Source organism: Rhineura floridana, chromosome 1 (genome assembly GCF_030035675.1).
Source record: "Rhineura floridana isolate rRhiFlo1 chromosome 1, rRhiFlo1.hap2, whole genome shotgun sequence".
Taxonomy (NCBI): Eukaryota; Metazoa; Chordata; class Lepidosauria; order Squamata; family Rhineuridae; genus Rhineura; species Rhineura floridana.
Genome location: NC_084480.1, coordinates 257,183,499 through 257,209,792, shown reverse-complemented (window position 1 = coordinate 257,209,792; position 26,294 = coordinate 257,183,499).

Sequence of the window (26,294 nt, the reverse complement as noted above, 5' to 3'; positions counted from 1 at the left end):
TAATGGTCATGGATGACACAGGTTTGTTCCAAGACAATACAGTGATAACTACTGATGCCCCCTGGAATTCTTGCTGCCTGGCTCAGAAATATGAAGTTCATAATGCTTACCCCAAAATGGGTTTGCAGAAACAGTTCTTTTTTTTAATCTTTGTTGGGCCCAAATTGAGCCTAACTGGGGAAGTTCTCCCCATTACTAGTGATAAATGTAATTGGGATCACATTGTGTGCATTGAACTGACATGGATCTTTAGGGGTAACCGAATCCCTGCCTATGTAAAGTTTGCCCAGTCTAGTTTTACACATAAAGAAGATTTACACTGCATATTGAGGACCATTTATTGAAGTATAAAAGCTAGAAGAAGAAGGAATGTTCTGAGATGGAGAGTAACACAGAAGGCACTAGGGGGTCATAGCAATTTCCATTAGCTTGATAAAATGCCAAGCTGGCTCACACCTAAATTAACCTGCTGTTCAATTTCTTTGTATTAGGTTGAAGATGTTGTCTCTTTGAAACAACTACACAGGAGTCTAACTGCCTTGAAAAGCAGTATGTCCTTTTCACTTGCTGTACAGTACTTAGGCTATATTTCAGTTGAAAATTAGACATCAGGCAACACATTTCCTTTTTGCATTACATTGCTGGAAGTAAAAGTACTGATTAGGGTAAAGGACTGATGCCTGTTAAGAGGCATTCTCTGTGTGCACATACAGTAGGGCCCCACTTTTCAGTGGCCTACTTTTTGGTGTTCTGCTAATACAGCGGTTTTCAGTTAGAGTAAGGCCCCACTCATACGGTGCTTGTTCTGCTTTTAAGGCATTGTTTGGGCATCAGGAGCCATTTTATTGACAAAAGTTCCACTTTTCGGCTGGTTTTGCTTTTAGGCGGGGGTCTGGAACGTAACCCGCCATATGAGTGGGGCCCGACTGTACTATCTTGTTAGCCATGCATTAAAAATGTTAATCAATTTGTTCAAATAACTTTGATATATAACAAATAAGAACATTGAAGTATTTCTGCCCTAGCTGATTTCAGCTGGTTGTATGTTATTGTATTTAATTAACCTGAAATGCATGTTACTGGGGGGGGGGGAATCAGCAATGCCATTTTTATCAACTGATATCAAGCAACAGCTTGTTGAAAAAATGGCTGTTTGTTTAATTTTTGCTTGATTTTAAGTGTGGTCAAAATGGCCATTATGTATTTTGCATGGTTTGCTTAACAAGTATCAAAAACATTGCTTTATATTTGGATCTTCCCCAATGATTCTCTGCCAGCTTTCCACTGTCTCCAGGTTTTCCTACAGCCAATTTCCATCTTCCCTTCCAACAACTATGCCCCCTTCTCTTTCACCAAAATTTACCTTTCAGTACCCCAAATTCAGTACCCCAAATTCAAAGGGATTATTTGCAATTCAAAAACTCAGCAACATCTCTACTCTTTCAGGGAGCTCCAGATGACCTATTAATTGACATTCATCCTGATTTGTTTGCAGGAAGATTTGATGACATCGGCTATTTAATGAGGATTCACTCTGATTTGTGGGACTAGACAATGTTGTATCAAAGCAAGTAGTGGGGGGGGGGAAAGTCCAGTATTTTGGAGAAATGGGTTTGTTGCACAAGACCTCCCAATCAACTATAACGGTGTAACCTGAATTGCTGGTATGTGATTAAATCTTACCTGAAAATAGTGACAGTCTAAAAGTACCCTCAGTTTCAACTGAATATTATTGGAACAAGCTAAACATTGGCTTATGTGTTATTGAGTGAGCTAATGATGATATAGGTTTAATACTTCCTATTTATTTGTGTTCTACTCTTCCTCCAATGAGCTGCATTTTAGCCTCACAAAAATCCTGAGAAATTGAGAATTTAGGGTTGTATCCAGCATAGCAGTAAGTGACAGTCCCAGACCCTTCAGCACAAGGATTTCCACTTGCGGGGTGAAATTTTCCCCCTCCTCCAATTACTCATCCCCTATATCTGTTCTAGAGGTTCCCCAACCCTCCAGAGCAGATTTTGGGGAGGGAGGGCAGAGTGAGGACAGGGAGAAACACAGGATGCTGCCTTACACTGAGTCAGACCACTGGTCCATCTAGTTCAGTATTGGGTTTTGTGTGTGTGCATGCGCACATGTGCACACATGCATGTGCACACACACCATCTGGATCATCATAATTTTTGCTCTTTTCCTGGCAAGCATCTGGCTGGTTAATTGTTGAATGTTCACTTCTGATGGATCTATTTATAAGGATAATTGAGAGTCAAGCAGTTGATTTGATCTCCGGTGTGCCCTGGATGCCATGTTTGCTGATGAACTTTTGTTTATGACTAGTTTGTCTCGTATAAGAAAGATTTTGAGCCAAGTTCAAGACAGAAGATATATATTTCAGCATTTTAAACAGTTTTCATCCTTCTTATTGGAAGAAAATCTTAGCTCTAAATTTTGTTTTCTTTAACACAACTACTATTGATTCTAAATAATTTTTGCCTGAATAACAGTCTAATTTAGAAAAAAAATATTGGAATGTTTAAATTTAAGTCAGTTTAGTTCCATTGTTGGCAATTTGGCCTCGCTGAATTTAAGAGTAAACTGGCTCTGGTCTGACTGTTCTGGCTTAATTAGTTTGTCAGTCCACCATTACTATGGTAATGAATTATTTTCATACCTAATGGGCCAATCCTAAATTTTGCTGCACCAGCAAAAACGTGCTTAGAATGGGATAAACCAATTGCTGTGTCAGTTTATTTCATATTGCATGACATAATATAGCACTGCAGCTATATGATTCTGGTTTTGTAAACGGACATTGGGGCACCTTTTAAAACATGGGTGAAACATAATTTTGTTCAATGAGTTCAGCTGGTTTAAATAGGTGTTAACTCCACATACTGAACTAATCCACTGAAACAAATTTTGAACCAAATCACTGCTGATCCCTACAAGAAAAATCTGAAGTATTTAGGGCCTTTTTGGTTAAGAAAAAAAAATGAGACTAGTAATGCAATCATATATGCATGTAGGCAGAAGTAAGGTCCACTGCTGTCAGTGTTGCAGTTCTATGCACAATTCACTAATGCATGCATAGGATTGATGTATAAGGGAGGGTAAAATAAAAGGTTTATAAAGTTATGAATATTGTTAGGAGGAAAGTGAAAGAGGCAAATTTTTCTCTCTAAGATTCAATCATTTTAAAACAGTAGTAGTAATACTATTATTATTATTAAATGAAAGAGGTGAAAACTAAAAGTAGAACAAAAGTAGAGTTTTGGAAGACATGTATAACATGTAATACAAAACTATCAGGAACAAAAAGTTCTTATAATTGAATCATGTCCCTAGTGCTATAGGTTTTGGCCTTTGTGGCTAAATAACACAAAATACTAGTGTTTATGTGCAGGTGTCAATAAACAAATAATCTAGCAGTAGCTCTGTTCTCCAACGCCTCACTCCTGCTGCCTGCCTCCTCCATACATATGCTCCTCCATAGACAAAAAGCTCCCCTACAGAAAACAACAATGTCAAGGAAAAAGCTAGGCTAGAACCCTTCTATGTAACAGCTAGATGTTTATCCCAAGATCATTGTTTTTTGTACAGAGATGATTTCAGTCATGTAAGTCTTCAGTCTGAAGCTTCAAATGGTACACTCCAGACACAGCTTTCACTATCTCAGTGAGAACTAGGTCACTCTCAAAGCCTGAAACATAAAATCAACTAATTACCAAAAAATTAGTAAGATAATCAATTAGACGAAGCAGTGGTTAGTTTATTCTACTCTTTCCACCTACTCCTCCTTGCAGTAATAGGTAATAACAGAGTTGTTATTATTATTATTATTATTATTATTATTATTGAATTTATTAGTCGCCCATCTGGCTGGTTCACCAGCCACTGTGGGCGACGTACAGAATAAACAATACATTAAACATTAAAATTTAAAAACAACAGTAAAAGCCTAGGAAACATTGTTTCCAGTTATTATGGGTTGGAGCTAAGACTCCATCCTCTAGCCCAGCCTTTCCCAACTTTTGGGTCCCCAGATGTTGTTGGACTACAACTAGAGTCACCAGGTCTCCGTTTTTTGGCTGGAGTATCTGGTTTTTAGGGGGGCCCTCTGGCTCTCCGGCTAGCACCCCTTAATCTCCTGACTCTCAGCTTCAATATATATAAAAATTAAGTTTCTAGGTGGTCTGGTTCCCAAGATATACACCAAAACATCAGCCACCCCCCACGACTGTTTAATCTATTTAACTGATATGACGCTGAAGTTGGTTCCTAGTTCCCAGTTCCTTATTTGCTTGAAAGTTCAAAACACTAAAAAAAGAAGAGTTGACAACTACAGCAACTTCAAACCAAATTTAACATGTCTCTGAACCCCAAAATATATGTTGGGGTACCCTGTATGATATATCACTGTGATCGGGGGACTCTCCCTGTCAAGAATAACAAAACATTTATGCAATCAAAACCATCAGGCTTCTGATATTATCATAAATACATAATGATGTCATAAAATCATAAAAAATAAGTAACTGGGGGTGCCCACCCCAAACTCTGCTCTGGGACAGGACAAATCATATACCCCAGGAAAGGGGAGGGTGCCCTCTACGAGATGCCACTGCGTCCTCCCTGGCCCAGAGCTTCTGCTGGGCGCAGGGCACGGAGGAGGGCATCTATGCAAATTCAAAGCAGACCAAAACATACAGGAAAAATAAGTAACTGGGGGTGCCCACCCCAAAATCTGCTCTGGGACAGGATAAATCATATACCCCAGGAAAGGGGAGGGTGGGTGCAAGGCATGTAGGAGGGCATCTATGCAAAATCTAAATGGACAAAAACACGTAGAAAAAAATAAGTAACTGGGGGTGCCCATGCCAAAATCTGATCTGGGCCAGGACAAATCATACCAGGAAAGGGGAGGGTGTCCTCTACGAGATGCCAGTGACATCACTTGGGCCCACCCCTAAAATCTCAGGTTTTGGGATGCTTCTGACCTGGCAACCCTAACTACAACTCCCATGAGCCCCAGCCAGCATGGCCAGTGGTCAGGAAAAATAGGAACTGTAGTCCAGCAACATCTGGGGACCCAAAGATTGGGAAAGGCTGCTCTAGCCTGTTCTTATGGTTACTTTCATTTTCCTGTGCAGTTGTGTGTTAACCTGTTCATCAATTAATAGCTTCTTGCTCTTGGCTTACAAAGTGACTAACCCTGTCTTATCTAATCTAACAGTATAATATTTTCCTAAGCAGTCACACCATCACACACAGTCACATGGGGGTGGGGCATGGCAAGAGGACAGCAAGTGGGGCGAGAATGTGATGGAAGTAAGGGTGGCTGGGGGGGTGAGCGATTAAGCAAGGAGCAAGTGAGGCAAGTGGGCGGCTGTGGAGTGGGTGGCCGAATGGCTGAGGAACAAGTGGGGGCAGTGGCAGCAGCACCCTGGACAGGATGCAGGTAAATGCCTGAGATGGACTAATTGTGCAGGGCAGTGATAGGGACAGCAATGCGGTGCAGAAACAGGCAAGGAGTGTTAGTGGGCCTATGATGGCCAGCACATGCCAATGCCTGGAGGCAGTGGGGGGAATTGTGAGGGGTAGTTTGTGAGGGGGGTGGGATGCCTAGGGGCACATTTGTGAGTGTTTGTTTCGGAGTCCCTATGTGTGTGTGTGTGTGTGTGTGTGTGTGTGTGTGTGTGTGTGTGTGTGTGTGTGAGAGAGAGAGAGAGAGAGAGAGAGAGAGAGAGAGAGTCCTCTGTGTGTGGAAGGGTGCCTGGGGTGTGTGCATGCCTGGGGTGTGTTTGTGTGTGTGTTGGCGGTGCCTGGGGTGTGTGTTTGAGGATGAAGGGTTAGCAAGTGAAGCAAGCAGGGGGCAGAGCCCCTCTAATACTAAATAAGAACTTAACAATTATTATTGCCTTACAAAGTGCCTAACATGTTCTAAGAACTGCAGAAAGATTTGAAAATGGTAGTCCCTGCTGACAGACTCACAATCTAGTGTATGCAATACAAAAGGAAAAAAGGTCATAGGGATGGAAGATGAAAACAAGTGTTGCTGAGCAGGCCTAGGGCAACTGGCAATTGTTTTTATTATATTCTATTATTCTTGCTATGGAAGTTGCTTTGAGGTCACCTGGTGATGAAAAGTGGCATACATACATACATACATACAACTACTACTACTACTACTACTACTACTACTACTACTACTACTACTAATAATAATAATAATAATAATAATAATAATAATAATAATAATTGGAACAGAGTGTTTTTTCTGCCTATCAGGGAGGGGGAAGCAAACTCCCTGCAGTTGCTTCTTCTGGCCAGTGGCTCCTTTGCCATGATGTTCCTCTTGGGAGGCGCTGGGGGTGAAACTACCCAGTGACCCTTGGCACAGGACAGACTATGCTTGTTTTAAGCTCTGGGGTCCCAGGTTAACTTGAAGTTGAAAGACCTTGTGGTAAGTAAGGGAAGAAATAAGCTCCCTGCAGCTGCTGCTTCTCTGGCTTATGGATGGGGACAGGTTGGCCTTCTGTTTGCTATGATGTTTGTGGGGCCTGGTCCTCTAGCCAGCGGTAGAAGTCAGAGTATGCTTCTCTTAAGGTCTGCAGTCCCAGAGACAGGGATGGGGAAGAAATTTGATTCAGTTAAATCTTATCAAATTTGCACTTTCTGAAACAATTTGAAAACCAAAACACAGGCATCCTTTGAAACACACACACTTATCTGAATTTTGTAATGCAGTTCTCCAATGAAATGTTTACAAAAATGCATATATTAGGGGAAAGTTTGCATATGCATAAATATATTAGTGAAAACAACATAAAATGCATTATATTCTTGCAAAAATGTGTACGTTAGTCAAAACTGTGTACAAAATATGTTTTATTAGGGGAAATTTACAATGAAGTACTGAAGAGTTCATGAGGATTTAAGAAAAAACAATTCTCAAATGGCTGCAGAAATGTGGAGAACTGAATTTAAGACTGGAAAAATTAGAACCTGAGAGAACCTAAACTGACAGTTCTTTCCATTCCTACCCAGCCTTAAGAGACTGAACTGGACTCTATGGTTTTTACATACTTAAAGATCTGAAGAAAGTACACACAGGGTTTTTTTTAATGCTTTGCCAAACTTTGGATGCTTTGAAATCTCACCCCCTGAAGTTGCAAAATTATTCATTCTCACCTGCTGTATCTAAGCCATGGGAATTATAATGGGAAATGAAGGCACTTTTGGAAGCACAGTGACTTATGCTCAGCTTCTCTGTAGGATATATCCTCTCCAGTCACAAAAGAAGTTCAACCACAGCAGGAGAGATATATTAAAGTTATTTCTATAGCAGTTCCAGCCTGTAAATACAGTGATGCATGCAGGAAAATGAAGTATAATTAGTGTTAGAAAACTAGTTGCCATCATAACATACAGGGCTACCTGGATTGCTAATTTTATATCTCACAGTGTTTTATGTCTATAGTGATGAGTAATTATCCATTTAACAATTATTATTCTTCAAACCTGTTACAGCACATAATTAAAATCAATTTTTTTTATAGTCTCATCACACAGAAAAGAAATTGAATTCTCTCTTCCTGTGAAAGTAATACTGGACACTCTGTGGTCTAATATAATTCCTGTTCCCATCGGTGGTATTAACAAACTCATTGTCCTGCCTGAATTTACGGAACTCAGACTAGACACAGCTGTAGTTTTTTCTTTTATTGAAGTAAGAGAAAGTTTAAGTTCAGTGTGTTTCATGAATCTACCTACGACTTACTCAGAACTCAGCATCCCTCTATAGCTAACTAGGCACAACTTGGTGGCATTAAGATGTTGACTCAGCAACTAATCCTCCACCCTCGCCCAGCTTAAGTAAGGCTGGGTGGCCCCCTGCTTGCATGTAACCCGAGTCACAGTTGGAGGCAGGCGCTTAAACGCAAACTCCTCCTGAGCTGGGCTTGTTGAATCTCCCGCTGGACCCACCTCTTGGACCTGGGTGAAGGCAGGATCTCAGCATCAGTCCCATTCTCTCCCGCCGTGGGGGGAGAGCTGTCTGGCAGTGGAGGCAGCGATGGTGGCAGTAGTAGTAGTAGTAGTAAGGGTCTAGTCTGGGTGTCTGGGATGGCGGAAGGTGGCCATTCTTTAGATGGGCATGTTTATTATGTCACTTCAAAACGTGGAAAATCACCCCTGCTATGCATGAGGGCCCTCCTGCTCATTCTGCTGAATGGGGTACTGGACTTCTGTCCCCAAAGTCCTGCACTGAATGTAGCTGAAAAGAGAAAGCAAACGGACATCAGAAAGTAGAGAGTCAACTAGGGCAACAGATCTGTAGACTCAAAGGAACTTTTTTATGACAAGGACTGACTGTTATCCATCTACTGATAGGAAATGCCATAGAAACAGCAGTGATTTAGAATTGGGTCATTTGTGTTTGGAGCACTGTTGTTTATTCACAGTTATAATTCTTAATTAGTTGTGTTAACTATTTTCAAGCTATAAAATAAAGAAATATTGGTTATTTTCATCTGACCAAAATGATTGCCCATCTGTTCCTGTTCATCCATGGGTGAGAACTGTTTGCATTAAACTAAAGATAAATTACGATCCAAATTTCTTCAGACCTCCAAAGTATATGGAGGGTGTCCCATGCACATAACTGATCAGCATTCACAGAACATTCCCTCAATAGAATCTTGTATTGCTGGCTTTTTAAAACATTGCTGCTGAGAGATATTAAGAGAATGAACATTTACACAAAAGAGCTTTAACAGAGTGGTTCCCCCCTCCTTGTTAATTGCACCATTGCACTCAGACAGTTCTGTCTTCTATGAACACCATTTCTGCAAAGATATTAAATAACAAACTGTTTTATTTGGAAAAAAGTGTGTGTGGGGTTCATTAGAGTCCACAGTAATCTCTAACTTTTTAATTATACTATGGTCACTTTAAAATCTATGTCAGAGAGTGCCAATTTCTTTAATACCATTGCAATGATTCAAGCTTTTTCTTTTACACTCAATTGCACTCAACTCTCACCTTAAAACTTGCTTCAGAAATCATTGTACTTTGTTATTTGGATGTATATGCATTTTAACATCTAGAGTTGTTACTTGCTTTGTTTTGGATTTAGGAATGCTGTTTTATGAATAATATTCAGCAGGGGGACAAAAACTGTCATATTAGGGATTGTTTCATTATAGGTTTGTCTTTGTCTACCTTGGCAGCTGCAAAACAACCCTTTTAAGATTCCCCCCCCGTTCCACTTAGGAAATGTTTAAAATGTTCTGTTTCAGCATTTTTAAAAACACTTGTAAATGTAAAATTAACTGAATAATTCTTAATTGGTTTGGACATGAAATGTTAAAATGGATATCACCCAATATACGGCAAAAAAACTGACCTTGAAATCCTATACATGTCTACTCTGTAAATCTCACTGAGTTCAATTAGGCTTACCCCAGGTTGATTATAGCCAGCATGGATTTTCATATTCCACCATGTTAAATTAAAAATACCCCCATGACATTCTGCTGCTTCCCATAAGCACATTTCAAAACAAAATCTTACAAAATCCATAGTCCTGATCTCAGAAATGCTTGTTTAACAACCGTCTAAGTTTTCATGGAGATACACAGCACAGTCAGAGAGAACAGAGAGTACAAAGTGTAAAACAAGAGAAAAAATCCAGATCCTTTTGGACTTTTTTCTGGCAGTGGTCTCATAATTTGTTGAAATTAATTAAAAAAACAGTCATGCTCACAGAGTACCTGTAATCCTGTTACTGACCTTGCCCCATACTCTGACCTTCATCATCTGCAGTTTAAAAGTTTAAAAAAATGCATGGTTGATTTTTAATTAATTTAAGAAATTTAACATTCGAGTCTATGATGGTACAGGCATGCTCAGTAAGAACCAACTGCGAGTGTTCTAAAAGCCAGACAAATAACTGTTTGGCTTGGCTAATCAGGGCCACACCCACGCCCGACATTTATTCCACTTTAAACAGTCATGGCTTCCCCCAAAGAATCTTGGGAAGTGTACTTTGTGAAGGGTGCTGAGAGTTGTTAGGAGACTCCTATTCCCTTGGCAAGCTCTAGTGGTCAGAATGGTTTATCAGCCCCTCTTCCCAGAGAATTCTGTGGACTGTAGCTCTGTGTGGGGAATAGGGCGTCTCCTAACCACTCTCAACAATCTTCACAAGTTACACTTCCCAGGATTCTTTGGGGGAAGCTATGACAGTTTGAAGCGGAATAAATGTTTGGTGTGAATATGGCCAGGGACAGCATTGGGCTAAATTTGGGTGGGATACTACATGTGTCTGCTGTAGAATAAAAATAAAGATACTGTTAACAATGTTTTCCTTTTGAAAGGAAAGAGGCTTTCCCTCTAACCAGTGCCCACCCACCCAATCTTCTTCCCTCCCTCTTCCTCCTCCCCTTCCTTCCCTTCCCTCCCCTTCCCCCTTGTCCCCCCACCCTGCCCCTCCTCCAGATCCATTTCACCTATCCTGATTACACAGGAGTAAATCCCACTGAACTCAATAAGCATGCAAATGATCAGACCTTCCTTTCCCCCTCCCCTCCCCTCCTATCTTCCTCTTGTCCCTCTCTTCCTCCTTTCTCCTCCCCTGCCCACTCCAGCCCTCCATCCTTCCCTCATGGTCAGTTTTACATATCCTAAGTATGATTTCAGGGGTGTAAATTCCATTGAACTCAATAAACACACAAATGATCAAGCCATTCTCAGCAATGAATCTCATTTCTTACCTCCCAGATTTAAACCTAGAAAAATTCACTAACAGGCAAAAAAAAAAAACCCTTGCAGTTTAAGAACATACCTATAGCCAACAGATATTTCTATCAAACTTTAAAAAGCAGGGAAATCCAAGCTACACAGGAAGTGGATTGAACTGTGAAAGACCAACCCAAATTGCAGAGCTTGGAAAAGTTTCTTTTTTGAACTACAACTCCCATCAGCCCAATCCAGTGGCCATGCTGGCTGGGGCTGATGGGAGTTGTAGTTTAAAAAAGTAACTTTTCCAAGCTCTGCCAAATTGTGTTTGCATTTTTACAGATTTGTAGGGCAGTACAATATCTCAGAGAGGAGGATAGGTCTCCTGCTCCCCTGGTGCATTCACTATAGCTGAATTTCCCTGCTTTTTAAAGTTTGATAGAAATATCTATTGGCTATACGTACATTCTTAAACTGCAAGGGTTTTTTAGCCTATTATTAGTGAATATAGATATAGGACTGTAGCCTAAGAGTGCTAAAACATTACTGTACATGACTGCTCATCTGGTCGAAAACACCAACAAAGGACCAGGTAGAAATAGCACATATTATAAACAATTATATTTGTCAAAATATTTAACAATTAAAGATGCTTAATGATATTTGAAGCTGTTGGTCTCTATTAGCTATATCACAGCAATTCTCCCAATGAACAACTGTTGACGGTGCTAATTCAGCTCTTTGTGAGCTATAAATTATGCCTGTGAGGTCATGGCAAGCACTGTTCGGGCTTCCAGCAATAATAATTGATGCTAATTTGTGTTCAGTATACTCTCTCATGACTTAAAGAGCTTTTGTTGTCCCTCTAAAACTAATCTTCCCCAAGCCACACATAACTCAGACATCCTAGCCTGATGTTTTGTTGGCTTTCTTTGATGGGATTCACCCATAATTAAATTTGCCATCAACATGAGAATCACAGAGAAGTGAAGGAAAGGAAAGCCCAAGCTTTTTAAATGTCTCAGTAGTTTTGCCTTCCCTGTTTCAGCACACATTTCCTGTGTACAAGCAATTAAAATGCAGGGGTTGTACACATGTATATATTTAGCATGATGTCATGTGAGCTTCATTCATTTTAAAGGAATCTGTTCAGAAAACTTTCAGATGAGGTGTGCCCAATGTCTGCTAGAAAGTATGCCTTTGAGCTACCCCCTAGTTAGGTTAAAACCATTGCACCTATTAAAATATTTCATTGGTTAAAATTTTTGTGGGGAGGGGAGGAGCATTTAATTTTAAATTTGAAAAGTAAACTTTACACAATATTGTGCATTTTTATTTGGAAGAGCATTCCACTGATTTCAATAGAATGTATTCCCTAGAACGTGCTGCCCTAGGATTGTGGTCAGGTACAAACCAGATTGCTTATACACCCTCCTGAAAGAAGACTCAAGACAAGATCTATGGGGAAAATGGTATGTTTATTCAAATATAATAGTCAGAAGATCTGCAAAATAAGCCAGTTGAACTAGTGTGGACAGACTGAAGTAGGTGGCAGTCTGTCTTTGAGGGACACATCCCTCCACTCTCTGGGCATGCAAACACACACATTGTTGGTTCCCCAGCCAAGGGTTGTGAGAAGCATCTCCCTCCCTGCTAGGGTTGCCAGGTTCAGGCCTGGCAACCAAGAGGTCTTCTGTATCTTTAAAAGCTGTGCAGGGGGAAGGGAGAATTCCACCTTGTGGTTTTTCCCATTACAGTGTTGCAAGAACACGTGCATTTGGCTGACTTTCTCTTCTCCTAAAGATACAGGATCAGTCTCAGGCCCTGAACCTGGCAACCCTACTCCCTGCTAAGTGAATTCTGGGTGTCTGCCACACATGAGCACAAGGTGTGCACGCCAGTCACTAAGGGCACCCCAGGGTAACCCCAAGCCTTAGGCTATGTATGATGACTCAAGAGTGTCCCCTTTAACCCACAAAGTGGCTGAAAAATGAGGTCTGCTTTCCCTGATTTGACCACACTGGATGCCAATCAAGCCAGTTAGACCAAATCAGAATAAAATTGCCCTTCAGTGTGGAGGTGGCAAAAAAAAGAGAGTCCCATTGCTATTCAGCCCCCCCAATCTTATTCACCCCCATAAATGGTGATTAGTCAAGCCCACACTAGAGAGGGATGGAGGGAGGGAGAAAGGGTGGGGAGCTGCTGGCACGAAGGGAAGAGGGAGAGGAGGAAATGATCCATCCCTAAATATCTGGCTCACACCATTCCTGTTATTGGTCACTGCTGCCCGCATGGTCTCCAGATATCCCCCCCACCTGAAAGACAAAATCTGTTCTAGGTAAAGAGGAATAGCAAACCCCTGCCACTGCTATAGCAGAAATGAGTGACATCTTTGCTAAAAGATACGCAAGATATTTAGGGGCAATTGCGCCTTAGTAAATCTGCATTATAGGTATGCAGGAGGTGGGCTGAATATCTGCCTTGGCTTGAGACCAGGTTAAATGTTCCAATTTCATCAACATCTACAAGCATTTTTCAAAAACTAAAGCTTGTTTTCTGCATTAGAGAGAAACAAAATTGCTGTGCTGAGTGCCCAAAGCATTAGCATTGGATTCTGATAAAGATTTTCCCCAGACTGTTCAAATTGTACCTTTATTGTGGGAGAGAGATGAAATCTCTGATGTCTTAGTTCTTTAAATATAAATTACAAGCATCTGTTCCGGCGTTGCTATTTCCCCTGAAAGGAAATTAGAGTTGTCTCAGAATTGCTGCATTATTCAAACAAGTTGATCCAAAATTAAATGCCCTTCTAGGTATTCAGTGTGAAATTAAATATCAAAAAGCACAATATCTAACTATTTGTGCTCACATTTGAGTGCAAAAAAATTGAAGTATGTTGTTTTCTTGGTGATGAGAAAAAATGATTGTATTTGCACATTATATAATTTAGCCATGGTTTATCCAAGTCATGGATTGCAACCATTGTTAGCTAAATTTAGATGTTGCAGACAACATAACAAATGTTCAAAGTGTCAGTCTGACAAAATGCAATATTCTATCTGCATATGAGTTCCCACAGTGAAGACAAATGTTCAAAGAGCAAATGTGCCTGGGTTCTGTTTGCCTAGGACAAACTGCCATGTTTTGTTGTTCGTGCTGCAGTACCTGAAGGAGCACCGGAGAGATTTAACTCTGCTTATTTTCTGTTGTGATTATCACAAAATATACCCAAAAGCTATACCACATTGAGCCAGCAAGTAATTCTTTTAGCATTTGAAAGTTTGAGAGTTGATGTTAAAAATCTTAATTTGTCTCCACATTTAGCAAATTATGTATCCCTGGCAGTGTAATGTATTGTTTTCAGATAATCCATATGAAATGACTAATGTAGCCAACAGGATTTTTGAATTCTCTGGAGGCTCTTCTCCCAGAAATTGGCATCTATTCTGTTGATGACTGGGATTGTTTCCATACAACTTGTTTACTGAGCATTCATCCTGATTTCTTTGCACAGAATTTGAGGGGAGGTTATATGGCATTCACTGTTTACATATTATCCATTCTGATGTGTTTATGGAGACATTATATGACATTGCATCAAGCAATGTTTATTCCTCACTTTCCAGTGCATTTCCCCATCACTTTCCTAAATACAAAAGGTCCCATTTTAAAATTATTATTTTTTGGAAGCAGATTTGTTATGCAGAGCACCAAATCCACTTAAATTCATAGAATCATAGTACCATAGAATAGCAGAGTTGGAAGGGGCCTATGAAACCAATTCAGCAACCTGCATTTGCCAGCATGCGCTTGAATCCCACCACAAAATAGTGATAGTCTGAAAGTGCCCCTTGTTGATGCATGGGGCAATAGACTGACTAAGAGCACAATCCTAACTTCCCGTGTTGATGATGGAGGGAGATTAGGATGGTGCATACGTTTCTCTCCACTATCCTCCACTGGCAGCAGTAGAGTTCAGAAAGCACCCAAATGGAGTGTTTATAGAAAGGGTGCTGGTGGTTTTGCATCTGCTGGATCCTGTGCATACTCACCTGGGAACAGAGCTTGGAAAAGTTACTTTTTTGAACTACAACTCCCATCAGTCCAATCCAGTGGCCATGCTGGCTGGGGCTGATGGGAGTTGTAGGTTAAAAAAGTAGCTTTCCCAAGCTCTGCCTGGGAATAAGCCTCACAGGACACAGAAATGGGGGATCAAGAATATAATTGGATTGCATAACTGAATGGCAGCTCTCAAAATTTCTTCCCACCACTCACCATCACACAATCCTGATTTACAGAGGATCTAGCATGAATATGCAACGGTGCCAGCATTATTATTACCCGGAATGCAGGTCCCATGGCGGATTACATAGATTTTAAAATACAAAGCATACAGGTAAATGTATGGGACTTGAAACCTTACCCATCCTGTAAATCAGCCTTCCTCAGTTTACTGTCCTTCAGCTCTTTTGGACTATAGTTGCCATCAGCCTGAACCCAGCATGTGATGAGAGTTGTAGTGAAAACACTTGGAGTGCACCAGGTTGGGGAAGGCTGCTATAAGTGAAAGCAACCCATAAGAAATTGCCACCTTTACTGACTGAGTTGATGGTGCAGGAGTTAGGGAGAGTTCTGTCATTTCAAGTGTACTCCTGTTCAGAAAACCTATAATGGAATGCATATGCCCCAGAAACTATTGTCCTGTTTCTAACCTTCCTTTTTTGTCATTATGTACTTATAGGAGGTATAATATATTAAATGCGAAAGTCTGTGTTGACTATTTATATTAAACTATTTTTGGTACCTCCTGTAGAGGGATTGGCTTCACATTCTGTTGATAAGTCAATTTTATTAACATGTAAAGTAGTATAGTACTCTCTGCTCCCTGAGTTTATCAGGATTTATTTTAAAAGAGTAATGGATTACTATGCAACCACAATCTCCCTTAAATATAACACACTTTAATCATTTAAAATATTGGAAGCTAATCATGGAGAAATGTTATAGCCATTACTCTTGCTTGAAAAGAAAATAGAAACCAATTTAAATAACCGGGGTGGTGGTGAACATTTCCCCATAAAGGAGTCTTCTCTTTCACTTGTAACAGTACTTATATATTAGTTTGTAGGTTGTCTCTTGTTTTGCATTTTAACAGTTGAAGGGCCATGTTCATTCTTTGAAATGAAGTTAATAGATCAGATATGATACAAATATAAAACTCCATACTATAAAAATAAATCTAGGGTGGGCACATAATTCTGATTTGTTTAGATGCAACACAGTAGATGCCACTGAAATCAACACAAATTTTAGCACTATGATATGGCGTGTCTGTTTCACAGTAAAGACACACATTCTCCCAGCTGACTGTAAGTCACATCAACACAGAATTAGATATAATAAAAGAAGAAACAAACACTACCATTGTGAAATTCCAAATACAATGGCAGAAACTGTCAATATTTATTTTGGTATTTAGGCTGAAACAGATTATTCATAGAAAAGTGAAATAAATGTCTAACCCTATCACACTAGAGCCATAGAAATAGTGAGCTTTCAGGGACCTATAGTGTATTATCTAGTCTAAACAGATAATCATAAACATGTGTAATCTTTCCTTAAAACATCAATTAATTTTTTTAATTGTCTTTTTAAAAATGTGTTTTTAAATTTGTATATTTGTATATTTGTTTTCAATGTTTTTAATTGTTGTAAACCGCCAGAGATCTTTCATTGCATTCTGCTAAAACAATATGGATGCTTTTCCCCTAAGGTTTAAACTTAAACCACACTTTCTCTAGTTTGTTTATTGCTTCTCCCCCTACATTCAGTAGACAGGGTGAGCAATCATCTCTCATTTTGCTTCAAGCATCATTTTAATATTTCACAAATGTCAACATGAAGAACAGACTAATAGTTACATTTTCAATTACTTTGTGTGTTAAAGTTGTCCTGGGAATGCTTTACTATGTTCAGACTAGGAATAGTTAAACTTTGATTCCAGGATAGAAACAATCCAGATAGGCAACTGTCTTGGGCTGGATGTCTGCTGGTTTTTTAAAAAAATAATCTGATAGAACCAGATGATTTATAGATTAGCCTACAACCCTGTTGCAAATCTTGGCCCAAAACCTACCATGCCGATGTGGGTCTGTCAAAGTCAACCTTAGTTGGCATGATGGGCCTTGGCACCCATTCTGAACTTTGCCCAAAGTGTGGATAGGGGGCTCCCATGAAGAATATAGACAGTCCAATGAATATCAACTACTGCTGAGCTCTTTAGCTGCTCAGAATCCACCACTGCTTAACTATTTAGTATACTTTGTAGGACATTATTTTACTAAACAGACAATGAAGTTATGAATGCTATTTAATTGCCTACTGTTTCGGTAGTTTTGATAGGATAGAAGGTGCAGCCTATGAGATTATAACCAAGGCTGCCAACAGCCTCACAGTCTTCCCTTGGAGAGAAGGGGGGAAGGGATTGTCATATGTCTGCAGTGGGGAATCTTTACATAAAAGCTTGTGCAAGATACAGCTTTTTAAATACTCCACATTTATTCCTAGAAATAGGGAGAAACAGAAGGGGAAATCACACTTGCTTAGCTAGTCTGCAGTTTACTGATACTAGTTTGATGGTCTAGTACCTACCAATTCTACCTTATTCAGCAATGTGTTGATGAATAAACATTAATTAGGAAGGGAAGAGGAGGAGGATAAACACCAGATTGAAATTTTGGCTTATATAATATTTATTCCAGAGCTTATCCAAACAAATAGTAGGAAGGATTGGCATAAATACATTGATTGCTTTTAACATGTTCCAGAGATTGCATTTATAGTTAGTGTCTTACAGGATCAATAGCTTCTGGCATTCAAATCAATACAACTTAACAATAAACTGCCGTACTGAAGATCACACAGTGTAATTTGGCTCCACCATCTGATGACAGCAACCATTATAGTAGATGAAAGAACACTTTTAACAGCAGGTCCTAGCAATGATTAGCAAATTTCACATTAAACTAAGACTAAACTGTTAGGACTTTTTTTTTAAAACACACACACACACACATTCACATTTCTTTTTGTTCCCAGTTGTCAGCAAAAGAATGCTCTCAAAAACGTTGTGCAGTGAATAACTTGCAGCAGATGCATGCATATAATTACAAGAGAAGAGAATACAGCGGTGAGCAAAAGACTGACTTCAATAAATTCTAACGGAAGTCAGTATTCCCAATAGAATCAATTGCATGACATGGGGAGTTATAATAATTGAAAGAGTAAAGAGACTTTCTTGTATATTAACTGGACAATACATAGGAAAGACTATTTTCAAATATCAGTGGTAGCTCACATGCTGATGTTCTAAACTAACCTGGAGAGAGAGGAATGATGCCACTGATCATGCTAAGAAGGGGGGCAGGAGGAGATCAGAACTCTTTTGACTATGGTAAGTGTTCTAGAGTTAAAGCTGGGTACTTCTTCCACAATGAGAAATATTTTTCTTGAATGATGCATGCCTATGAACAGCCTATAGGTCTGTTGTGAATTACAGGTTTGTATCAGGCACTCAGGCCCAAGGTTTAAGTGACTCTGGAGCTGGCAGGTGTAAGACTGGTAATGTAGCCCCAGTGGATTGTATTGCTGCTGAAACATGGAAATACTTTAGGATATAAATTTGGCACACTCATGATGTATACCTGTATTCTGAACCAGGTGTCTAAAATTCATCTCCAATTCAGATTATAATCCAGTCCAAATAAATACTCCTCCCATCCACAAGTAACTCCTTCCATGGCTTCTTAAACATCCACCAGCAAATAAATTGCTGCTGCTATGGCTGCTACAGCATTCGCAGGCTAGGAACAAGATCTCCCTGTCTCTCTCTTCCTCCTAGGGTTGGCTAGAGTGATCTGGAGGGCCACATTCGACCCTTAGGCTTAAGGGTTCCCACTCATGCACTATCACTAGCTCAGAAGGAGGTACTGGCAGTCTCCCTCAGGAACAATTTGCCCAGAATGAGAAAAGGAAGCATACCTGGTGATATCTGACTCCCTAACGCAGGAGGATTCTAGGCTGTAGGGTGAATTCCCGCCATCATCAGACCCAAGGGGCTCTGGTGATGGTGGGCCTTTGCAGCCATGCTGGGAAAGACCTGGCATGGCTTCAAAAGCCCCTTCCCTTAGGCGCGATGTGGCCACATGCTCCTGTCACATAGGGGGCGGAGCAGGGTGGCTATTTAAGCCCTGCTCTGTCTGCCCTCTGCCTCTTTCCGGCCTTACACAACAACGGAGCAGGTCCCCACTTACTTTTGGCTGGAGGCCTGTTCCTTTGAAATGTGGGGGGGGTGGAAGGAGGCTGAATGCGATCAGCTGTAGTGCAGGGAGCTGAGCGTGATCAGCTGGAGCTCGGGGCTTCAAAGGGCTGAGCGCAATCAGCTGGAGCGTGGCGGCTGGAGCGCAGCGAGGCGAAGCTGAGCAGCTCCGGCTGCGTGTGTGGTGGGGCAGCGGCAAGACCAGCAACTGCTGGGTGCTCCCACAGCTTGACATATGCAGAGCAGCGGCAGTAGTGGAGTGTCGGCATGGGACTCCTTGTGGGTCGTCCGGCCTGTGTTGGTTGACAGGCAGTGGTTGGGCCTATGCCCAGGGGTTGCTGAGGGCTGTTTGGGCCATTTGGTTTTCCCCCCACCAATTTTATGTAAGTGGAATTGTCCTATCCTTAAGGGATGGCAGCCATTCTTGGGGCGCCTTTGGATCCTTCATGTGAGCAGTCATTTTGGACACATTTTGTGTGGTGGCCATTTTGGAGCACATTTTGCTCCTTCATGTGGGCAGCCATTTTGAACACATTTTGAGTGGGGGCCATTAGTTTAGGTTTTCTCAAAGGGCTGCCTAGCAGGTGCTATTATGCCTCCCAAGAAGGGCACCGGAGCTCAAAAAGTAAGGGTAAGGCTGTGAAGCAAGAGTCCTCATCCTTGGAGGATGAGGGACTTGATATGGCCTCAGTGTTAGCCCGCATTGAGTCACTAGAGAGGTGGAATAGGCAGCCTCAGGAGGCTAGTGGGGCAAGGGTTAAGGCAGCTAAGGGTCCTCAGAATAAGAACAGTCAGTATGGCACTGATTGGGATTCTGTTTTAGGCCGATTGGCTGCAGTGGAGGGTTCCTCAGGTCAGTTTGCACCTCCTTGTTCAGCGCCTGAGGTAAAGGCTGTGGCTCCTGGGAGTCCTGCGGTGGAGAAGGCTCTGGCCCATCCAGGGTATGGTGAGTCCACACTTGCAGGTAACATGTGGGGAATGCCTAGGTGGCCTGGGATGGAGCCTGGGGGCACGCCTTGGGGAACACCTCAGGGGTGGCCTTATTCTCCTTATGCAGGTGCAGTGCCTTCTGGGTATGGAAGGGGGATCTCTCCGCCAGTCCAACAGCAGCCTGCAAACAAAGTTTGCAGACAGGTTTGGACTTCTATGGGCAGTCCTACCATAGGGCCAGCTCAGATGCCTGCTGATCCTTTGGCTTATTTTCGGACTGGCACTTTGCCATTTGAGGAGACATTTGCTCCCCTGGAGGCTCATTTGTTGCTAGCAATGAAGGAGCATATATGGAAAGGGGAATAGGTTGATGTGTTTTCCTTCTTATACCGAGAGCCCGAAGGAGAAGGATAGGCAGGAGGAAAGGGATAATGAGAAATTTTAAAAGAAAAAGGTAGATAGGACCTGGGGCAACTGGTTGGCAGGATTTTTGATCTATATGGGTAGTGATCCAGCGCCAGCCTATGACAGCGGTGGCCTTGGTGAAGTACCTTGATATAGTCTTTAGAGTGCATATGGAATTCATGGGATCAGCATGGCTGGCCTATGATGAATCCTTTAGGATGAGGGCGGCAGTGGATGGTCACTTGCAGTGGGACAGGAAGGACCCAGAGTTGTGGTTGCAGTTTATGACTGCAGCTCGACCCATGCAGGGTGACAGGGCAGATAGTGGGCATTTGCTTGGTAAGTCTGCCAGTGTGGCTCCTACCTGTGGGTCCATGGGGCAGGGGGTTCAACCCGACCTGGTCTGTTGGGAGTTAAGTGGCAAGGGCTTCTGTAACAGGAACCCATGTAAATTTGGGCATGAGTGTTCCATTTGTGCTGGCTCCCATCTCTTCACTAGTTGCTCTGGGGCTCGGGGATTTGAGGGTTTTCAGAGGGGGAAAAAACCCAGGGCTGGAGGACAGCCTTCAGGAAAGGGGCCCCACACTGATTAAAATTCCTCAGCTTATGTATTTGCCCTGGTATTATCTTAGCAGGGCAGATGCAGCTTATTTGGGGGAAGGTTTTTGTTCTGGTTTCAGGATTCCGGTTGTTGGGGAGCATGCGCCTTACATGCCAGGGAATCTTAAGTCTGTTGTGGTAATGCAGTTAGTGGTGCAGGAGAAAATTAACAAGGAGGTGGCTGAGGGGCAGGTCTTGGGCCCGTTTGATTACCCTCTCATGCCCACGCTAAGGGCATCATTCCTAAAAAAGATCCTGGATAGTTTAGGCTCATTCATCACCTGTCTTAACCGAGGGGGCAGTCAGTGAATGATGCTATTCCTGAACATTTGTGTTTGGTGCGTTATGCTTCCTTTGAGAGTGCAGTTTTGATGGTCCGGCATTTTGGCCAGGGTGCTCTCATAGGTAAGTGTGATATTAAATCAGCATTTTGGCTCTTGCCAGTCCACCCTTTGGACTTTGAACTGTTGGGATTTTCTTTCAAGGGTTTGTTTTATGTGGATCGAGCTTTACACATGGGGTGTTCTATTTCATGTTCAGCTTGTGAACGCTTTAGTACACTCCTTGAGTGGGCTGTCAGGAGGCGAGCTGACTGTGATGCATTAGTGCATTATTTAGATGATTTTCTGTTTGCTGTTCCTGATGGTTCACAGCAGTGCAGCCAGCCGATGGGGATGTTTGGACAGTTGGTAGAGGAGTTAGGTGTGCCTTTGGTCAAGGAAAAAACTGAGGGCCCATCACCTGTGCTTACCTTTTTGGGTATATAGCTTGACTCGGTGGCACAGACTTGTTGTTTACCAGCAGTCAAACTAGGGGCTTTGAAGTGCAGGGTTGACAGCATGCGGGAAGCAAGGAAGGTTACATTCATGGAGCTTCAGGAGTTGGTAGGGCATTTGAACTTTGCATGCAGAGGCATAGCACCTGGCAGAGCATTTCTGAGCAGGATTTGTGACCTGATGAACAGCCTAAGCAGGCCTCATCACCAGGTTACAGTTACTAGGGACATGAGAGAGGATTTGCTAGTTTGGTCGCTTTTTTGGAGAAGTTTAATGGGGTTTCATTTTGGCGTAGGGATTTGCTGTTGGAGGCGGAGTTGCAAGTTCACTTGGATGCCTCTGGGGCTTTAGGCTTTGGTTTATTTTCTGGGATAGACGGTGTGCTGAGGCACGGCATGTGGCATGGACAGAAGCTGGCATCAGTAGGGAGTTGGCAGGGATGGCCATCTTCCAGACTGCTATCAGAAAACACCCCTGAGAACTACGACGGGTGCATTGTGTCAAAAACCGTGGTGGCCATGCTTTCTTAGTGATCATTTCATCATTTTAAGAAAGGCATAGTCCTGAAGGCACATGCGGCTATCATGTTGCTGATGCTAAGCAGGTCTGGGTCTGGTCAGTGCTGGGATGGGGACTTCCTGGGAACCACATGTGGGCTGCCTTGGGTTTCTTGAGGAAAGAAAGGCAGGATATTTAGTCTATGTTCGGAATATACCATATCTAATCCCAACTGCTTTAATGTTATACTGAGCCAGTAAAAGCTGCTCTGATAATAAAGTAGCAGATCACCCAGTATGGGAGGTTATGGAAACTGCTATTCACATTACAATAAAGTGCAGTGATCGCTCTCTGCCTTTCAGAGGCTGACCACAGATTTTAATTATTGTCAAGTTTGGGGTTGGATCCCAACCAGTTTGGTACACACTCTTTCAAGATTGGTGTGGCTTCTACAGCAGCTATGTTGGGTTTGGGAGCATAGCCATGCAGGCAGTGGATTGCTGGCAATTGGGTGCTTCCCAGGCCAATTGAGGGCCCACCTGGACCGTTGCGCTAAAGAGCATACTGTTAATTGTTGTTTCTGTTTTAACAGCTTGAAGGGTGCTGGAGAGGCCACAGATAGAGTTCTGGGCCAAGAGGAGGGCATCGCAGATCAGGCATGAAACCCAGTTGGGGCTCAGCCATTGCGCATTGGTCCAGTAGCTGGGTAGATGTGGCATGCTATGGGAATGCCTGCTACCAATGCTGATGCATCGTTAGTGCAGTACCGTCCACAGGTTTTGGTTATCCATTAGGGAGGCAATGACCTTGGAGTGCTGAAGGGGAAAAGCCCTTATCATTCAGATTTGCCTGGATTTTGAGGCCTTATGTAGAGGGTGGCTTGGTACCGTGACTGCCTGGTCCAATATCCTCTCCAGGAGGATTTGGTGAGGTGGGATTGACCCCAGGAGCCTGAACAAGGCTAGTCAAAAGATACATAAGGAAGTCCAGCTCACCCTTGCTGATAAGCAGGGCGAGGTAATACATCATCCAGAGGTGAAGTGTGGCAGGGCTGATTTTTACCAGCCAGACGGTGTTCATATGTCTGACCTGGGTAATGATCTGTTTCTTTCTGATCTGCAGAGTGGCCTGCTTGAAATAATTTGCCTCAGGTGGGGGAAGAGGGACTATTCTGAGGCTTGTCCTCTTCTGTGGCAGATATGGTCGGAATTTCACAAGGTAGGGTTTGGTGACCACCCTTAGGCACTCTTTAAGGTGATCAGTGGGTTCTGAGGCCTGCCTTCCATGTTGAGCGGCCAGTTGGCAGGATAAAGGTCTCCTTTGGGGCTAACCTGTAACACCCACTCAGAGTTGTGCGGCCCTGAGGGGGGGTGGAGCAGGAAGGCATCCATAACCACCATATGGGAATGGGGCCCGGAGAAGGGGATTGGCCTTGGACCACCCCCTTTCCCATGGCAGGGTGCCCTCAACTGATTGGGGATGAGTTATGTTCTGCAGATCATTTTATTATGCAATCAAGTATGTAATTGGCTTTATTCCAATAAACATGACCCTTGATTTACCCACACTTCATCTTGTCTTGCCTTCTCATTTCTCGGCTATGCACTGCAATATTCCTCTCTCCAGTCAAAAGCCCTAGTGGTACAGGAAGCCCTGGCAGAGCTCCTGATTTGAACCCTACAATGTGAAACACCTTGTCCTAGGGCATGTGTTCATTTACAGGAGGGAAATTATGCATGTGTGACAACTTTGGAATTAGCTATGCTAGAGTTTGTGTTAGGAAACAATCTCAGACCACGGTAAGAGTCTTCCTGTGCTTTCAGTTCTAGTTTTTCTACAGATATGAAAGCCTGGAAAAATAAGAATAAGATTTGGTTTGGGGTTTTTTCCCTTTTCCCCCTGGGAAAGGGAAGAAATGGTTCCCCCATTTTTCTTCTTTTTTTGGGGGGGGGGCTTCAGATCTCTAGGTCTAACTCAACAGTGAGGGGATTTATTTTATAATATTTTGTTTTATTTTAATATAGCATTAAGTAGGGCCGGTGCCCGGCATGACTGGGCCTTTGGGCACCAGCCTGCCCCAGGCCCATGGTGCCTGCCTGTGCTGTGTGTGCATGCCTGCCATCAACCAAGATGGCAGCTGAGGCTTCCCTAAAGGTCTGATGCCTATGCCGCCATCTTCATTGATGGCAGGCAAGTGCACAGCATAGCCAGCATTCACGCCAACAGAAGAGGTAGGTGGGATGTGCAGGTGGGTATCACAGGCCTGCACAGTTGTAGGGGGGTGCCTGGGAGCTCCCTCTCTGAGATCTGTGGCAGGGTCAGGAGCCAACACTCCAGATTGTGGGAGCACCACCCACCTACCCTAAGGAAAGGCCCTTTAGGGGTCCTCTGGAACCCAGGGGCCCTTGGCCAGGGCCTGACCTAGCCAACCTCTGGTACTGGCACTGGCATTTAGTAAATATGTATTATCAATTAGTCATTGTATTGTGAGGTCATGCAAAGTCTGAAGCTCTTGATATGAGATATCTGGTGTCAGCAGTTCTGCATTGTAGATGGATTTCAGGAAGGGATCATTACTTGTTCCTTAGAGTCATTAGGACAAAGCTGATTGCTCAATGGAACAGATAAGGAATTGCCTGCTGTTTCCAAATTAAGTGAGTGACATGGCTCTGTGCCACCTTTCCCTGAGTCCCAGCATTGACAATTAATGGGTTGAAGCAAACTATGAAGAACTCAGAGTACAATTGTCCTTTGGCTTCAAGATAAAGATCCATACCAGATTGTAATCCAAACAGCCTGAAACTCTTATCCTTATCAAGGCAAAGATACATCCACTCTGGTGCAAAGCAGAGGTTGCGTGCTAGTACTCTGATTTGTTGGACCTGTGCTTCTTACATCTCAGCTTACAATTTCTTCATGGGTATAATGTTGCCTTGATTGTCTAGATGTCAATGACTGAAGGTTCCAGTGGAACCATAACTGCCGTAGATTTCTTCCAAATATGAATTTGTAGCAAAAATTGCAGTTATCCTAATGCAAAACTGGGTCCTGGAATGGCAGCCAGACCTTCTAGAAGTTGTATTACTTGATTTGCTGCATATGAACAGTTGTATAGATGGCTGAAAATAGGCTATAGAAGGTGTTAGTGTAGTTCCTATATATGCTGCTTCAGGGATTTTTATGAAGGGGTTTTCCACACTCTCACTAACTGTATATGAATGAAAATTTAAGCAAGCAGTTATAATTGCAAGAGCTACGGCAATATATAAATAGGATCAGACACAATTTGATAGATTTTCTGTGGAAATTCACAATGCAGTCCCAGGTAAATTAATACACTTCAAAGCAAAGTTCCTCCTTAAGGTTTTACATATTCCTGACTATAATTATGTTGAAAAATACCCAGCTTGGTTTTGTGATAATCTACTCAAATAGAATAATTGTTTCAGCTATACTTTTCAGCAGAGTTTACAGGAAATCTACATCTCTATTCTGTCATGCTATTCTAAATGAAGACCAGCCCACCCACTTGAGAACTAGGTGGATTTGTCTTCATCCAAAAAAAGGAAAATGAGGTGGGATGAGGAACCACATGCTTATTCTCTTTGTTCCTGCTTTATTGGCGAGATAAGAGATGTGCTAAAGGGCAAGGTCAGTCAGTCATTCACTTACCACTTTAAAAAGGCAAATTATGCATTATTCAGTGTTACAATGGAACTAAATACCAGAACATCCATATGTTTAGTTATTTGTTTAATGTTTTTCTCCACTTTCACTGAGGATTACCAACATGCATTTCAGTGCTAGAGAGAATTCCCTATACCAAACTGACAAAAAAGTTTGGAGCTTTTGAAGATTGTGCATTATTAATTGTTAATTTTTCAGCTAGGTGAGTCATAGCTATTTGGGCCTCGCAACCCATCACATTAATTAATATATCTAGAAGCTATTGTATTACCTTGATAATGGAGAGGTTTTAATCCCTAAAACAGTAGGCAAGGGATGTGGTCCCAAGCCAGTGGGTGAAAGAA